This window comes from Hyla sarda, chromosome 1, assembly GCF_029499605.1.
Source record: "Hyla sarda isolate aHylSar1 chromosome 1, aHylSar1.hap1, whole genome shotgun sequence".
Taxonomy (NCBI): domain Eukaryota; kingdom Metazoa; phylum Chordata; class Amphibia; order Anura; family Hylidae; genus Hyla; species Hyla sarda.
In genome coordinates this window covers 283,442,333-283,459,445 of record NC_079189.1, presented here as the reverse complement: position 1 = coordinate 283,459,445, position 17,113 = coordinate 283,442,333, and the positions used below count along the sequence as shown (strand labels likewise).

Genomic DNA, 17,113 nt, shown 5'->3' with positions numbered 1-17,113 from the left:
AAAAGATTTTTCGGGACACAGGGATGTCCGGCATAGGAAAACCTATGATTATCTGCCCGGGCCGGCTCCCGTGTGCGGCTGCAGGCGGGGGCCGGCCAGAGCAGGTAAAAACTAATACTGTATATTAAAAACCAGGGGGCCTCCAGCTGTTGTGAAACTACAACTACCAGCATGCCCGGACAGCCATTGCCGCTCCGGGCATGCTGGGAGTTGTAGTTTCACAACAGCTGGAGGCACCCTGGTTTTTAGCATACAGCAGTGGTCGGCACTATGCGGCCGCTGCTGCTCTGCATACAAGGGCCTGATACTAGTATCAGGCCCTTGTATGTTACCAGTGTGCATGGGCGGCCGCCGCGGCCCGACCGCACTGCAAGAGCCGCATTAAAATGCGTGAAGAGCCGCAGCTTGCCGACCACAGGCCTAGTACTTAACGCACCAGGTCATACATTTACGTCCTATACATAACGCGAGCACCAGAGTATGCATGCATGCATAACTATCAGCAGCCAGGGAACCGCCGGTAATGTTTGCCATTAACCCCTGATGTCCGCCATTAACTCCTCATATGCTGTGATCAATAAAGATTTTCTTTTTTTAAAATGTGAAAAAAAACCTCCTCGCATCGCATCACTAGAAGCCAGGGACCCGCAGGTAATGGTCAGTGATTGCGCTGACGTGTGCCATTAACACCTCAGATGACGTGATCAATACAGATCACGGCATCTGCAGCAGTGTGGTCACTAAAATGGATGAGGAGCAGGGATCCGATCATCCAGAACGGCAGACAGAGCTCCCCTCACCTGCCTCCGCCGCTTTCCTTGGGTTTTCTGCTCTGGTCTGCGATTGAGCAAACAAGAGCAGAAGATAGCTGATAATACTGATCAGTGCTATGCCCTATGCATAGCACTATTCAGTATCTGCAATCAAGTGATTGCAATAAATATTCCCCTATGGGAACATAAAAAGTGTTAAAAAAAATTTAAAAAAAAGGAAAAAATAAATAGGAAAAAATTTGAAAAATTCCCTCCCCCAATAAAAATGTAAATTGTCCCTTTAACTCATTTTATCCCCAAAAAATTATAAACATCTTTGGTATCACCGCATGCGTAAATGTCCGAACTATCAAAATATATTGTTAATAATCCCGTACGGTGAACGGCGTAAACGTAAAAAAAAAAAAAAAAAAAAAAAAAAAAAAGTCCACAATTGCTGCTTTATTTATAGTTTATTTAGTTTATATTTAGCTTGATATACGAAAATGTGGTACCAATAAAAAGTACAGAACACGGCGCAAAAAATTAGCCCTCATACCGCCGCTTATACGGAAAAATGAAAAAGTTATAGGTTGTCAAAATAGAGGGATTTTAAATGTACTAATTTGATTTAAAAAATGTATTAACATTTTATTTATTCTATTATTTACAATAATAGAAAAGTATGTAGTCATGGGTATCATTTTAATCTTATTGACCCACAGAATAAAGAAAACATGTCATATTTACCGTAAAGTCTACAGCGTGAAAATGAAACCTTCCAAAATTTGCTACACTGCGGTTTTCTATTCAGTTCCCCACACAAAAAATTTTTTTTTTTTATTACGCCATACATTTTATGGTAAAAGGATTGATGTCATTATGAAGGACAATTAGTCATGCAAAAAACATGCCCTCATATGGGTATGTGGATGAAAATATAGTTATGATTTAGTTATATATAGTTATGAGTTATTATTTTTAGAAGGCGAGGAGCAAAAATGAAAATGCAACAATAAAATTGTCTGTGTCCTTAACCCCTTAAGGACTCAGCCCATTTTGCCCTTAAGGACTCAGACAATTTAATTTTTACGTTTTCATTTTTTCCTCCTCGCCTTCTAAAAATCATAACTCTTTTATATTTTCATCCACAGACTAGTATGAGGGCTTATTTTTTGCGTGACCAGTTGTCCTTTGTAATGACATCACTCATTATATCATAAAATGTATGGCGCAACCAAAAAACACTATTTTTGTGGGGAAATTAAAACGAAAAACGCAATTTTGCTAATTTTGGAAGGTTTCGTTTTCACGCCGTACAATTTATGGTAAAAGTGACGTGTGTTCTTTATTCTGAGGGTCAATACGATTAAAATGATACCCATTATTATATACTTTTATATTATTGTTGCGCTTAAAAAAAATCACAAACTTTTTAACCAAATTAGTACGTTTATAATCCCTTTATTTTGATGACCTCTAACTTTTTTATTTTTCCGTATAAGTGGCGGTATGGGGGCTCATTTTTTGCGCCATGATCTGTATTTTTTTTTGATACCACATTTCCATATAAAAAAACTTTTAATACATTTTTTATAATTTTTTTTTTTTATAAAATGTATTAAAAAAGTTTTTTTTTCGTTCACCGTACGGGATCATTAACATTTTATTTTAATAGTTCGGACATTTACGCACGCGGCGATACCAAATATGTCTATAAAAAAAAATTTTTACGCTTTTTGGGGGTAAAATAGGAAAAAACGGACGTTTTACTTTTTTATTGGGGGAGGGGATTTTTCACTTTTTTTTTACTTTTACATTTTTTTAAATTTTTTTTTTTACACTTGAATAGTCCCCATAGGGGACTATTCATAGCAATACCATGATTGCTAATACTGATCTGTTCTATGTATAGGACATAGAACAGATCAGTGTTTTCGGTGATCTTCTGCTCTGGTCTGCTGGATCTCAGACCAGAGTAGGAGACGCCGGGAGCCGGACGGAGGAAGGAGAGGGGACCTCCGTGCGGCGTTATGAATGATTGGATCCCCGCAGCAGCGCTGCGGCGATCCGATCATTCATTCAAATCGCGCACTGCCGCAGATGCCGGGATCTGTATTGATCCCGGCACCTGAGGGGTTAATGGCGGACGCCCGAGAGATTGCGGGCGTCGGCCATTGCCGGCAGGTCCCTGGCTGCGATCAGCAGCCGGGATCAGCCGCGCATGACACGGGCATCGCTCCGATGCCCGCGGTTATGCACAGGACGTAAATGTACGTCCTGGTGCGTTAAGTACCACCTCACCAGGACGTACATTTACGTCCTGCGTCCTTAAGGTGTTAAAGGGGTACTCCACCCCTAGACATCTTATCCCCTATCCAAAGGATAGGGGATAAGATGTCTGATCGCGGAGGTCCCGCCGTTGTGGACCCCTGCAATATAGCATGCGGCACCCACCTGTTTCTGCTCCGGAAGCGCTGGAGGGTCTAGGTCCCGACCACCGGAACGAAGTCAGTGACGTCACGACTCCTCCCCCGTGTGACCGCCATGCTCTCTGCTGACACCTCTGTTCATATCAGGTACGAACAGAGGTCCAAGCAAATCCCCATAGCAAACCTCTCCTGCTCTGGACATAGGTGTCAGCAGAGAGCACTGTGGTCAGACTGAAAAGAATTCCAGAAAGAAATTGAAACTTCCTCTGTAGTATACAGCAGCTGATAAGTACTGGAAGGATTAAGGATTTTTGAAATAGAAGTAATTTACAAATCTGTTTAACTTTCTGGCACCAGTTGATTTGAAAAAACATGTTTTCCACCGGAGTACCCCTTTAAGGCCAGGGGCTTATGGAAGTATTCATATTATTTCCATTTAGTGACTGTAAACTACAGAGAAATCGGGCAGACTAGATAGGCCTAACAGCCTTATCTGCCAAATAGGGCTGAAAAAACTAAGCGCTTAATCTGCAATTAATCTATTATGAAAATAGTTGTGAACTATTTTCATAATAATCAATTAATCTGTTGGTCAATTAGTTGGTAATACAATTTGTAAAGACCACATACACTTAGCGATTATCACTTTGTATATATGCAGCCTGTTTAGTGAAGATGGGGCCCAGCACAAACAATCTTCTGCTCCCTGCAGATATTGTGAGTCCCTGATTGTTGGGTTCTGTGATCAAGGTCAGATTCACAATGGTTGCAGAGAGAAGATGCAGGAAGTAGAACATTCTGTGGGAGATTTATCAAAACCTGTTCAATCAGATTACTACATTCATTATGAAAAGGCCTCTGAAAAATGAAAGAAGCGATCTGACTGGTTGCTATGGGCAACTCAGCAACTTTTCCCATGGAAAGGTTTTGATAAATCTCCCCTTATGTGTGCTGGACCCTCTTCTCCACTATGGTTATTTTTATCCCGATTAGTCGATTAATCGAAACACTAATTGGCCAACTAATCCATTATGAAAATAATAGTTAGTCGCAGCCTTACTGCCAACACATTATATGCTTCTTTATTTCTATGTACATAATATTGGATACAGTCATTTTCAATTTACGTGCTACTTCAGAGCCTCTCCTGCCATGCTATTTGTTAACTGCTTCACAACACACAATGTATAAAGGAAATTTTTCCTACCATAAATTTAGTTTCCACTAATCCTTCATGACAGCACCAATATGGAGGTTACTCCTCCAATCACTGTAGGGACAAGAAACAAAGAGGTTTAAAATGCTCCTCCCCATACACACCCCAGTGCTTTTCAACTTACTACCAGGATGTGAGATATCATGCAGGGGTGTGGAAATTTAATAATCTACTTGTCCACAGGTCTAAAACTGAGACAAATTTTCGCTTTTACACTAATTTTTCCCTCCTTGCCCTATAATAGCCATAACTACCTACTATAATGATACCTTTTAATTATATTTTTAATAACATATTCTCCAAACCCAAAAAATTTAAATAAAATTCTCTCTCTCTCTCTCTCTCTCTCTCTCTCTCTCTCTCTCTCTCTCTCGTATATACTCGAGTATAAGCCGACCCGAATATAAGCCGAGGCCCCTAATTTCACCCCAAAATCGAGTATAAGCCTAGGGTGGGAAATACATCATCCCCCCCCCCTGTCATCATCCCCCCTTTATCATCACCGCCTGTCATCATCCCACACCCCCCCCTTCATCATCCCCTTGTCATCATCCCCACCCCCCCTTCATCATCCCCTTGTCATCATCCACTTGTCATCATCCTCTTGCCATCATCCCACCCCCCTTCATCATCCCCCTGTCATCATCCCCCTGTCATCATCCCACACCCCCCCCTTCATCATCCCCTTGTCATAATCCCACACACCCCCCCTTCATCATCCCCTTGTCATCATCCCCTTGTCATCATCCCCACCCCGCTTCATCATCCCCTTGTCATCATCCCACACCCCCCCTTCATCATCCCCTTGTCATCATCCCCACCCCCCTTCATCATCCCCTTGTCATCATCCTCTTGTCATCATCCTCTTGTCATCATCCCACCCCCCTTTATCATCCCCCTGTCATCATCCCACACCCCCCCCCTTTATCATCCCCCTGTCATCATCCCACACACCCCCCCTTCATCATCCCCTTGTCATAATCCCACACACCCCCCTTCATCATCCCCTTGTCATCATCCCACACCCCCCCTTCATCATCCCCTTGTCATCATCCCACACCCCCCCTTTCATCATCCCCTTGTCATCATCACCACATGTCATCATCATCACCACTTGTCAATGTCTGATACAGTGGTCTTCAACCTGCAGACCTCCAGATGTTTCAAAACTACAACTCCCAGCAAGCCCGGGCAGCCATCGGCTGTCCGGGCTTGCTGGGAGTTGTAGTTTTGAAACCTCTGGAGGTCCGCAGGTTGAAGACCACTGCGGCCTTCGACATCATCCAGCCCCCTCTCACCCCCTTTAGTTCTGTACTCACCTCCGCTCGGCGCTGGTCCGGTGCTGCAGGACTGTCCAGTGGGGAGGTCGTCCGGTGGGATTGTGGTTCCGGGCTGCCATCTTCACCGGGGGGGCCTCTTCTCCGCGCTTCGGGTCCGAAATAGAGGCGTTGCCTTGACGATGACGCAGAGGGACGTTGGTAATGAACGTACCTCTGCGTCGTTGTCAAGGCAACGTAACTATTCCGGGGCCGGGCCCAAAGCGCGGAGAAGAGGCCTCCCCGGTGAAGATGGCAGCCCGCAACGACTATCACCCCGGACGACCTCCCCACTGGACAGTCCTGCAGCACCGGACCAGCGCCGAGCGGAGGTGAGTACAGAACTAAAGGGGGTGAGAGGGGGCTGGATGATGTCGAAGGCCTCAGTGGTCTTCAACCTGCGGACCTCCAGAGGTTTTAAAACTACAACTCTCAGCAAGCCCGGACAGTAGTTTTTAAACCTCTGGAGGTCCGCAGGTTGAAGACCACTGAGGGCGGAGAGTTCACTCGAGTATAAGCCGAGGGGGGTGTTTTCAGCGCGAAAAAGCGTGCTGAAAAACTCGGCTTATACTCGAGTATATACTAATATATATATATATATATATATATATATATATATATATATATATATATATATATATACTATATATATATATATATATATATATATATATATATATATATATATATATAAAATCGGTGAAGTGAAATTGAAATAGTACAAGATAATTTAGCAAATTTGGTGGTTTTTTTTGCTACACCATTTACCATGTGGTTGAGATAACATGTTATTTTTATACTTTAGACCGGCCTGATTACAATCAATACAATATTTGTATAGTTTCCGTCATGTTTTACTAATTAAAAAAAAATTCTAAGCTTTTTCCAATTTGTATAATTGCCATTTTTTGACCCCTGTAGCTTCTTCTTTTTCCTGCATACCATGCTGTATGAGGGCTAATTTTTTGTGCCATAATTAGAGATGAGCGAACTTACAGTAAATTCGATTCGTCACGAACTTCTCGGCTCGGCAGTTGATGGCTTTTCCTGCGTAAATTAGTTCAGCCTTTAAGTGCTCTGGTGGGCTGGAAAAGGTGGATACATTCCTAGGAAAGAGTCTCCTAGGACTGCATCCACCTTTTTCAGCCCACCGAAGCACCGGAAAGCTGAACTAATTTATGCAGGAAAAGTCATCAACTGCCGAGCCGAGAAGTTCGTGACAAATCGAATTTACTGTAAGTTCGCTCATCTCTAGCCATAATCTGTTTTTTGTATCGGTACCATTTTTGTATTGTTCTGACTTTTTAATCGCTTTTTAACTTTTTTTTCTGGGACATTATAAAAATTGCAATTCTGTGGTTTGGTATTTTTTTTACATTTACGTCATTTACCATATGGGATACATAATGTTATATTTTAATAGTTTGTACAACGGAGCGATACCAAATATTTTTATTTTAATTATGTTTACATGTTTTATATAGGAAAAGGGGGTGATTTGAACTTTTAACATGGAAGGGGTTAATGTGTGTCTTTTAAACTTTTATTAAAACTTTTTTTTTGCTTTTATTTTTTGTTTTACACTTTATTGGACTTTTAGGAGGAATCATTAGATTCCTCATACAGATCAATTAAGTTCGATTGAACTCCATTGATCTGTATGCTCTGCAATACATTGATAGAGTCTAGTCCAGACAGGCTCTACCAATGATAGAGCCACAGACACCAGGGAAGCCCTCTGGCTACCTCTACAGTGGATCGCCCCCCGGCGATAACGCTGCGGGGAGGCTCGATCCACCCCACTAGCCCACCAGGGAGCATTCACATGTCCCTTTAGACGCCGCTGTCAGCTTTGACAGCGGTGATCTAAAGGGTTAATAGCCAACCGCGGCGATCGACACATGCTGGCTATTAGCAGCGGCCCCTGGCTACTGAGAACAGCTAGGGGCTGCAGAGTATGGAGCGGGCACGAGTCCGGAGCCCGCTCCATACAGATTTCTGAGTGCCGCCGTGTTTGTCAGGTCCGGCCCTACTTGCCCGAAGTTAAGGGGCGGAAAAATTCACCTGCCCGGCGCCCGTAACTGCATGTCCCAGGCGATAGGAATTCCACATCCCTGTAATGAATTCAACACCAACAATATAGGGTAGGAGTTACGGTGCTGCCGTCATGAAGGATTAGTGAAAATCGAATTAACAGTAGGAAATAATTCCAAATATGGAGCCATACCAGATAAGTAGCTCTGGGGAGGGACTGTGGCCTGCAGGACCTTGCATATTGGCTTATACATCCAATCTGAAGCGACAGGTGAATATGTGAAGGCTTGACCACGTAGCCGCCCAGCAGATTTGATCAGGAGATGTGTCTGCTATTTTGGCCCATGACGAAGAAATTGCTCTTGTAGAGTGTGCTTTAACTGAAATAGGACAATATTTCCCTTCTGATTTATAAGCTTCTAAAATAGCAGATATAATCAATCTACCGACAGTATCTTTAGGGGAAACTAGGGAAGAAAATCTGGACAGTGTCTGAGAATTATGTTCTCATCTGTGACCTTAAAGGGGTACTCCGGTGGGAGAAAAAAAAAATTCAAATCAACTAGCTCCAGAAAGATAAATAGATTTGTAAATTCAATAAAAATAAATATATGCAACGGCGCTACAATGGTCTACGATTAAACTCTGAATATCAATAGAGAAAATAATGCTTCAGGAAGCACATAACTTTGCTGATGGATAGTGAATCAACAATTCTGCAGCAGTGACAGCGCTAAGTTATTCTGCTCTGTACATACACAGTGCACACGTTATCACTCTATATAGTATAAATGAATATGGCTCCCAAGGTAATACCTATTTTGATGACTTTTCCTTCGTCAGGGATCCTTCTGTGAGTTGGGATGATGCCGGCCAGGGCTGTTCTCCTCACAGGTGAAGTCTCCTGCTCTCTGTTGAACAACCTGTACAATCGGAAGTTGAATGAGGATCCTGACACACAAGGATAGTCAGCGAAATAGGTATTACCTCAGGAGCCATATTCATTTATACTATATAGAGTGATAACGTGTGCACTATGCATGTACAGAGCGGAAAAACTTAGCGCTGCCACTGCTGCAGAATTGTTGATTCACTATCCATCAGCAGTTATGTGTTCCCGAAGCATTTTTTTCTCTATTGATATTCAGAGTTTAATCATAGACCATTATAGCGCCGTTTCATATATTTATTCTTATTGAGCTATTTTTAATAGTGGTTCAGAAGGGACCCACTTAATACAACTTGGCAGCATATATATATATATATATATATATATATATATATATGTGGGAAGCCTATCAGGCTGAATTTGTGGGAGGGGCTTTGGCTATTTAACATCCATCGGCCCCTCCCTCTGGGCGTATGCTGGGTTGGCGAAATTGCGGGGGTTCTTTCGTTGCGTACGCTGGGTCAGGTGTGTGGTGGTGCAGGTAAGTGCCGGGTGACCGGCAGGTTTCTTTTACTGGGGCCCTGGTCTGTTGCTATTGCTCCCCTCGTTTGGCGAGCAGGCTCCGGCACCCAGCGTGTTATGTAGGCGGCGGTCCGTTGGTGCAGCGTGTGCCCGGGCTGGCCGCAGTGAACACGGCCTCTGGATCCAGCGGCAGCTGGCGGCATGGCAGGCGCGGGGAGATGCGACCCATGTGGGTCTCCCTGTGCCGGCGTCTCACGTGTAACACGGGGCTCTGAACGGGCGGAGTGACAGCATGCCAGTGAGCCGGCGGTATAGCTCCACGGATGGCCAGCAGGTGGCGCAGAAAAAAAAAAAAGGGGTGTGAGGAAATGTGTTAGGTATTGGTACCATGCAGTAATAAGGGGCTGGTTCATGGTGCACCGGTGTCAGGCCACAGTTCCTGACACATGCACTGTCGCAGACAAGGGGCAGCTTGTAAAGTTAATAACACGATAATCCATATTACTGTGGCTTTGGTTTAAGGGGGGGGGGGGTGGTCATGCATATCGGGGTACCGGGTCAGAGGCTTGGGGTAGTCAAGCAATTAGTGGGGTTGGGGTAGTTTCAGGCATAGGGGGGGGGGGGGCTAGGGGGTGCCAGCATGTATGGGTCAGAGGTGGTAGGTGGCGCGTAAACCATATGGTTAGTACACTGTTAGTTTCTCTTGCAGATTAGGTGGGCTGTATCCAGTTAGGTGGTCGTTACATTCCTGGTCATTGCAACTTGGCTACGGTCAGTACCAACCGTACGGCGGTTGTTCATGTTATTTATTCACGTTTCACGGTGGTCATCACTTTCGCTAGCAGACGCTAGTTCACGTCATTTCAGTCAAATGCTTAATACTCCTGTTACATTAGTTAATGTTACGCACTGCTACTGTTACACATAGGCCCTGAATCACTGTATATCTGACTCGACATGTCAGATAGGGTTCAAGGCGTATTGGCTACTGTCACGCATACAGAGCATTTCGTTTACACGGGTAGTGGTCACTGCGATCTTGACTCTTCTTCAAGGGTGACCACTTGCCTGCGGTGGTTGCTGACACGTCTTCAGAGCCATCGCTAGTTAGTTAGAAACGGTGCACACTGTAATCTTGACTCGCAGTCAGGAGGTGTTCACGGTTTAATTATTCATGACTATGCGCGTCATGCACACGTTCTCGGTCAGACACACGGTCAGGCCTCGTTTCAAACTATTCAGGTGGTACTCTGGGTCGCACTGGCACTACGGTCAGCACTCTTGGGTTCGGCCACATTGCACGGGCAGTCTGCAGCTGTAAGCTAACATTAAGTATGTATTCGGTTGTTTGCAGGGTTACAGTCGATTTGCTGTTCGTTTCAGGCGTCTAACTGTTGTGTTACAGTGGTGGTAAGGTCAGTCAGTACTCAGCGAGGGGGGTACACGTTTCTCATATCTGGTGACTCACGATTACCGTTTTTCCCCGGCACCCGTTACGACCCGGACAGGTCATGTCTCACGTGTCAGACATAGAGGACCCGATGTCCATCCCTGATACACCAGCTAGAAGCTCCGTGCGAGGGACGCCCTCCTCTGCAGCTTACAGGGCTTGGACGATCCCCAAGTTGATGGAGGAGTTGCGCAAGAGGGCAATTCCATTTCCAGCAACCGCCCGAAAAGCAGAGTTGTACAAACTCCTGATGGCGGATCAGGGGGCTGGCGACAGTCAGGAGGGGACCTCGGGCCAGTCCACCCTCTCTGAACTGCATGCAATGATGACTTCCATGTTGGGCAGGCTGGATTCTCTGGAGAGAAGGGGCATTCAGGGGCCCCCAGCTCCAGCAGCATTGCAGGCGCCAACGCCTACACAGATGTCTGCCCCTGTTCCGGTAGGCAACCCAGGTAGGCGCTCTGGGCCACCAAGGGTGTCACCAGTCCATTTTGTCCCAGCGGCCCTGAGAAAGGACATACTGGAATCTGGACATCAATTTGACGGCCCTGTTGCTATCTGCCTTCGACGTTGAGGACACTAGAACGGTAGCGTGCGCTGACTTATCTGTTGTCCTTAAGAGTAAGGACACCAGGCTGAAACGGAAGCTAAATATCCACGAGTTTGTGATTGCCTTCAGCAAATACAGGGAGGTGATATGCTCAGCCAGGCCGGAGCGCAGAGAGGAGCTCGACCTGTATTTGCTGAGGGTTACTGAATACGCATACAAATACGGTGGTACCCATTTCTACGATTATCATAGAAGTTTCTCAGCCATGGCAGCGGCGGCCTTCAGCCAAGATGGGTACCTCACGGACTGGAGCATCGAAGATTCACAGATGTTCTGCAGCCACTTCGCAAATCTCAAATTCCCCGCATGTGCCGCCTGTCAATCAATCACGCATACTACGGCGTGGTGTGTAGGGCTGGCTCAACAGGGCGAGCAGAGCGCCACCAGACCGTCCACTTCCACGGACAGTTTCAGCAGGTCCGCACCTTCCGTGGATAAGTTGGGCCGTCCAGTACACTATCTCGGAGGCTCACAAATTTGTAACAACTATATGTCTTCGTGCAATTTCAGCAATTGCAGGTTATTACACGTCTGCTTCTACTGCTTCAGGGCACATCCGGGCTCTGCATGTAGGCAGAAAGGGCCAGCATGACTAGGCGGGGTGCGTACCCCAGTCCTGGCCGCTCTGCTCACGGATCACCCAGACCCAGATTGGGTCCAATGGTTGATCAATAGTTTTGATAGAGGCTTCCACGCCGACATGGTCACACTGCCGCAGGCCACATTTGAATGCGACAATCTGCTGTCTGCCGTAAACGATCCCGCTGTTGTCACTGAATTAATAAATGCTGAGCTAATGAAAGGTTATATGATTGGCCCCTTGTTAGTTTCTCCATTCAGGTCTTGGAGGGTCAGTCCGGTAGGGGTGGTAACAGGCAAGTTCAATGGGAAAAAGAGACTGATATTTGACTTGTCGGCTCCCCATGGGTCACTTGTCCCCAGTATCAACTCTCTCATTCCATCCGAGGAGTTTAGCATGCATTATTCTTCCATAGACCAGGCTATTCAGGTCATCTTGGCGCTCGGCCCAGGGACTTGGATGGCGAAGGCGGATATCACTGATGCCTTCAAGTTGCTGCCATTGCACAGGGACCAGTGGCAATGGTTTGGGCTCAAATGGCAGGGGGCATATTATTTTGCTTCCAAGTTGACTTTCGGATGCAAGAGCAGCCCGTGGCTGTTTGACCAACTGGCCCAGGCATTGCACTGGCTGCTGGTTAATGTCTCTGAATGCAGCCAGGTCATCCATTATTTGGATGACTTTCTTCTGCTCAGTCGCCCGAGGGAAGAGCCGGACCAGTTGGTCAGATTGCTGAAACTGTTCACTGATATTGGGGTGCCAGTGTCTCCCAAGAAAACGGTCGGTCCAACTAAGTGTCTCACCTTTCTGGGAGTAATCCTAGATTCAGTCGCAATGCAAGTCAGCTTGCCCACTGACAAACTCAACCGTATCAGAGACACTATCCACAAGTACACGGTCTCCCAGGTCACGACCAAGGGCGAGTTGCAGAGCTTGCTGGGAATGCTGGCATTTGCTATGCGAGCAATTCCGCAGGGCAGAGCGTTCGTATCCAGAATATTGTCTTTGCTGCATGGTGTCCCTCATCAACACAGTAGGGTTTGGTTAGATTGCCAAGCCCTGGCTGACCTGAACATGTGGGATAGGTTCATGGCACAATAGAATGGGACGGCTATGTTTGTCAGGGCAGACGGTGGAGTTTCAGTGTGACAATCAGGCGACAGTTGCCATAGTCAACAAGGGCAGTTCCAGGCATGCTACTGTAATGTCATTCATGCGCAGGCTAGTCTGGGTGTCCTTACAACACAACTTCAATTTTGCAGCCAGACACATACCGGGGGTAGACAACACGGCCGCAGATGCTCTGTCCAGGGCTAATTTCCATCTCTTTTCACAGGTGGCTCCGCAAGCAGACGCAGTAGGAACACAAACCCCTTGCCTGGCACAATTAATCTTGGACTGAATCATTACACACAGGTGGCCCCGGGAGTTAATGTTGGACGCCTTAGCCCCCAATACCAGAAAGGCCTATCATGCAGCACACGACACCTTTAGGTCATATCTGTCGCAACATAGCATCCCCTTTTCTTACGACACCACTATCATTCTATCTTTCATCGGTTTCTGCCACTCTTCTCTGCACCTGTCTCATAGCACTATTAAATCTTATCTTTCGGGCATCCAGCATTTCATTTCTTTATCCCACCCAGACAGGCTATCTATCCTATCATCTCAGGCTGTCAAGGCTGCGCTCAGAGGGGTGGTGGCTCGTAGCGCCACAGCGCCACCTCTCAGGAAACCGATCAGCGGCGAGCTGTTCCGAGCCATGTCTGACGCATTAGCCAATAACCCGTTTGGCTTCGAGCGCAGTCTGATAATCAAATCTGCCATTTATCTAGCCTTCCATGGCTTCCTCCGGCCAGGTGAATTTTCATGTGTCAGGCGGGGAGCGACACATCCACAGAAGGCTCATTTAAGGTGGCAGGGTTCTTGGTTCGAAGTTTCACTGTCTGTCACAAAAACTTGCAGGTGGGGGGCGGTGGTTAAGTATTTCCTTCAGGCAACAACTGGTGCCCGGTGGCGGTGTTGGCACAACTGGTTGAGTTCTTCCATGATAAGCCTCCGGAGTCGCCACTGTTGCCTTTCGGTGGGGATGCTCTTACCACTTCTCTTTTCACATCGCATGTCCGCACGCTGCTTGGCAATTTAGGACACAACCCCAGAGAGTTCTCAGGTCACTCATTCCGCATAGGAGCAGCATCGGCGGCCTCCAGGCACAAGGTGCCTGTACATGTCATCCAGAAGTTGGGGAGGTGGCGTTCTGATGCATATACCACTTATGTCCCAGATCCCTCAAGGGAAATGGCAGAGGCATTTCAATTTTTGGCATTATAAATAAATGATACTTAATTACCCTAACTGGTGGTGTATTTTTGCCCTCTATAGGCGGACCCTCGACGCGGTTTTCAGGCACACCTCAACCGCTGTTCTATGTTATAAGTAGAGTTTTGTGTTAGGTCTTGGTAAATCTAGTTTCTTGCAGGTGGCCTTGGCAGGAGATAACAGGTAAGCCCATGCACGGTTCAAAGTCCTGACCACAAGTGGGAAGCCTATCAGGCTGAATTTGTGGGAGGGGCTTTGACTATTTAACATCCATCGGCCCCTCCCTCTGGGCGTATGCTGGGTTGGCGAAACCCACCCTCCTCACCCTTTTCTTCATCACCATACATAAGGGAATGCCCTCTATAGGCGGACCCTCGACGCGGTTTTCAGGCACACCTCAACCGCTGTTCTATGTTATAAGTAGAGTTTTGTGTTAGGTCTTGGTAAATCTAGTTTCTTGCAGGTGGCCTTGGCAGGAGATAACAGGTAAGCCCATGCACGGTTCAAAGTCCTGACCACAAGTGGGAAGCCTATCAGGCTGAATTTGTGGGAGGGGCTTTGGCTATTTAACATCCATCGGCCCCTCCCTCTGGGCGTATGCTGGGTTGGCGAAACCCACCCTCCTCACCCTTTTCTTCATCACCATACATAAGGGAATGCCCTCTATAGGCGGACCCTCGACGCGGTTTTCAGGCACACCTCAACCGCTGTTCTATGTTATAAGTAGAGTTTTGTGTTAGGTCTTGGTAAATCTAGTTTCTTGCAGGTGGCCTTGGCAGGAGATAACAGGTAAGCCCATGCACGGTTCAAAGTCCTGACCACAAATATATATGGATGTAGGCAGCACACCAAAATAGGTGAAAAAATAAGTGCTTTTATTCCAAGGAAAATTGACAACGTTTCAGCGATCTCTCACCGCCATTTTCAAGCGGTGAGAGATCGCTGAAACGTTGTCAATTTTCCTTGGAATAAAAGCACTTATTTTTTCACCTATTTTGGTGTGCTGCCTACATCCATTTATACTTAAAGAGGACCGGAGCACCGAGGTTCAAGGGCTTGCACCCAATCACCTGGATACAAGGAGGTGCTGCTTTATATGATAATTGTTATATATATATATATATATATATATATATATATATATATATGAATAAAAACATCATAGTGGCGGTGTTAATTTTGAATAGATTTGTAAATTACTTCTATATAAAAATCATAATCCTTCCTGTACTTATCAGCTGCTGTATATTACAGAAGAAGCTGAGTTGTTCTTTTCAGCCTGACCACAGTGCTCTCTGCTGACACCTCTGCCCATGTCAGGAACTGTCCAGAGTAGGAGCAAATCTCCATAGCAAGCCTCTCCTGCTCCGAACAGTTTCTAAAATGGACAGAGGTGTCAGTAGAGAAAAAATAAAAATAACTTCCTCTGGAGCATACAGCAGCTGATATGTACTGAAAGGATTAAGATTTTTAAATAGAAGTAATTTACAAATCTGTTTAACTTTCTATAGCCATTTGATATGAAAACAAAATGTTTTCCCCCGGAGTACCCCTTTAACCCCTTCAGGACGGAGCCCATTTTGGCCTTAAGGACCGGAGCGTTTTTTGCACATCTGACCACTGTCACTTTAAACATTAATAACTCTGGAATGCTTTTAGTTATCATTCTGATTCAGAGATTGTTTTTTCGTGACATATTCTACTTTAACATAGTGGTAAATTTTTGTCGATACTTGCATCCTTTCTTGGTGAAAAATCCGTAAATTTGATGAAAAATTTGAAAATTTAGCATTTTTCTAACTTTGAAGCTCTCTGTCTGTAAGGAAAATGGATATTACGAATACATTTTTTTTTGGTTCACATATACAATATGTCTACTTTATGTTTGGCTTTTTGAACGCAAATTTTTCTCTGGGGGCATGCCGCATTTAGGAAGCCCCTATGGTGCCAGGACAGCAAAAAAAAAACCCACATGGCATACCATTTTGGAAACTAGACCCCTCGGGGAACGTAACAAGGGGTTAAGTGAACCTTTATACCCCACAGGTGTTTCACGACTTTTGCATATGTAAAAAAAAAATTTTTATTTACCTAAAATGCTTGTTTTCCCAAAAATTTTACATTTTTAAAAAGGGTAATAGCGGAAAATATCCCCCGAAATTTGAAGCCCAATTTCTCCCGAGTACGGCGATACCTCATATGTGACCCTAAACTGTTGCCTTGAAATACGACAGGGCTCCAAAGTGAGAGCGCCATGCGCATTTGAGGCCTAAATTAGGGATTGCATAGGGGTGGACATAGGGGTATTCTACGCCAGTGATTCCCAAACAGGGTGCCTCCAGCTGTTGCAAAACTCCCAGCATGCCTGGACAGTCAACGGCTGTCTGACAATACTGGGAGTTGTTTTGCAACAGCTGGAGGCTCCGTTCTGGAAACAGTGGCGTACCAGACGTTTTTCATTTTTATTGGGGAGGGGGGCTGTGTAGGGGTATGTGTATATGTAGTGTTTTTTACTTTTTATTTTATTTTTTGTGCTAGTGTAGTGTAGTGTTTTTAGGGTACAGTCGCACGGGCGGGGGGTTCACAGTAGTTTCTCGCTGGCAATTTGAGCTGCGGCAGAAAGTTTGCGGCAGCTCAAATTTGCAGCCAGATTCTTACTGTAATCCTCCGCCCATGTGAGTGTACCCTGTACGTTCACATTGGGGGGGACATCCAGCTGTTGCATAACTACAACTCCCAGCATGCCCGTTGGCTGTCGGTGACTGCTGAGAGTTGCAGTTTTGCAACAACTGTAGGCACACTGGTTATGTATCACTGAGTTTGTGACCTAACTCAGTGTTTCACAACCAGTGTGCCTCCAGCTGTTGCAAAACTACAACTCCCAGCATGTACGGTGCATGGTGTACGGTGACTGCTGAGAGTTGTAGTTTGCAACAGCTGGAGGCACACCGGTCGTGTAACACTGAGTTAGGTAAAAAAAAAACTGAGTT

General features: G+C 45.6%; 1 protein-coding gene across 9 annotated transcripts in view; it reads right to left on the bottom strand.

The window, feature by feature from the left end:
* JSRP1 (junctional sarcoplasmic reticulum protein 1) overlaps positions 1-17,113 on the bottom strand; it is a 110,297-nt gene that overhangs the window by 56,408 nt on the left and 36,776 nt on the right. For 4 of the 9 annotated variants that reach the window (XM_056574103.1, XM_056574093.1, XM_056574083.1 and 1 more), the window contains exon 2: positions 4,392-4,454. The exons of 4 other annotated variants lie outside the window; for them this stretch is intronic. The gene's annotated coding sequence lies outside the window, so the exon portion shown is untranslated. Of the gene's footprint in view, positions 1-4,391; positions 4,455-7,780; positions 7,799-17,113 lie in introns of those variants that run through there. One more of the 9 variants, XM_056574112.1, reaches the window with a different exon arrangement.